The 1,800-nt window shown below is 32.1% G+C and overlaps 1 pseudogene; it reads right to left on the reverse strand.

The window, feature by feature from the left end:
- Positions 1-280: 280 nt before the first annotated feature.
- On the reverse strand, positions 281-1,095 carry LOC133823717 (uncharacterized; annotated as a pseudogene).
- Between the last annotated feature and the right edge of the window lie 705 nt (positions 1,096-1,800).

Below are 1,800 nucleotides of genomic sequence, written 5' to 3' on the forward strand. Positions count from 1 at the left end.
GTTGTAACATAAATAATAATGTTCTAATATCTCAAAATAACTATTAGACATCATTTTGCAACATTTTCATAATATATTGCATTTTCACCTCATCTGACATTGTATAAAACACTCGCATCAATGAGGGCTTTTCTGCTAACATGTTGGTGGCTTTAATACATTGTATTGCAGTTAGGCTGTCAATCTTGCTTATTTCTGTATATAAATTGGCTTGCATATCAGCTACTTCTTTATCATTTGATAATGCATTGATCAGTCCTTGAAGCTTGGGGACGATTTCTTATACAGATTCTGATAATGCACCAATATTAGCTGACATACCATCCATTACCTTTGAACTTTTCTTTTTATTACGTTGTTGGGCACTAGTAGTACTCTCAGTGGATCTACGACGCATATTACTAGGGTGTTGAGTATTCGAGACACCATCAAACTCATCTATTTCTTCATCATCCCCTCCATCAGCTATATTATCATCAACTCCAAAATCCACACCAATTGTATCATTTTGTCGTATTTCCTCTTCATCATCGTCAGCATTACCAGCATTTGTTCCAGTAGCACGATCTCGACCATATATTTCTGCTAGCTTGTAGTAATAAGGAAATAGTTTTCCATATAATCACTTGTATCTTTACGTTTCTGTGTATTCACAAAACAATGCAATCACATGTTCTCATAAATAACAGACATTAATATATATATTATTATATATAAATATATGTCAAACTATTTTGTATTTACCTTCACCCACTCATCAAATGCACTTTTTTCACATAATAACATCATATGCTCATTGTCCCAACCAAAACCACTTAAAGACAACAATTCAGTCAAGCAACAATACTTTCCCTTCAAAGTTTTAATACGAGATTCAATATGAGGTGAGTCCTTCAATCCAGAACGCTGTAATTTTGTTTCTAACATAATCTCTATTTGTTGCAAATATCTATTTTTAAATCCATAATCAGCCCACCATGTAGGATTTTGGCTTAGCTCTAGAAGACAGTTGATCAAAGCATTGTCTTGCATTGGAGTCCAGTAATGTTTATTTTGACCTCTCCCTCTTTGACCTACATTAGAGTTAGAACTCATCCTTTACATTCATATAAAACTTCTCATGAGTATAAAAACAAAACTCAGAAGAATTATAAATCAATATGAATGAAATTAAACTCAAACAACTTGGACAAAAAGTATGCACATTTCAAATTAATGTATATATGCCGTTAATACATCAAAATATGATCAAAGTGCTCAAATACAAATAGTAGAATAATAAATACTAAAAAAAAATTATCATAAACCTCTATTTGCTCGCCATGTATTCCACATTTCTTCTGCCAAATTTTGTCTCCATGTGGTCCAAGAATTTGAAGACGCAACACTATTTATATAATTATAATTTGTTGTAGTATGATTTTCTGGAAAATTATTCATCTCATTTTCCATTGGATCAATGTTCATCTCTTTTCGAATAAAAGTGTGCAACATACAACAAACAGAAATTATACGTCGTTGTGTTTTCAAGTCATAAAAAAGATGGACTTCTATGAATTTCCCATCGCATTTTCAACAATCCAAAACAACGCTCAATTACATTCCTAGCACTTGAATGTTTCTTATTGAAGAACTCTTCCGGTGTGTTTGGAAGGTGTCCATCATCCCAATCATTAAGATAGTATCGTGTTCCTCGAAAAGGTGCAAGAAAACCTTGACCATTGGTGTATCCAGCATCAACTAAATAATAATATAAATTTTGTTATTCGATGAAAAACTACATTGTTAGTTTGAGATTAA

This window comes from Humulus lupulus, chromosome 3, assembly GCF_963169125.1.
Source record: "Humulus lupulus chromosome 3, drHumLupu1.1, whole genome shotgun sequence".
Taxonomy (NCBI): Eukaryota; Viridiplantae; Streptophyta; class Magnoliopsida; order Rosales; family Cannabaceae; genus Humulus; species Humulus lupulus.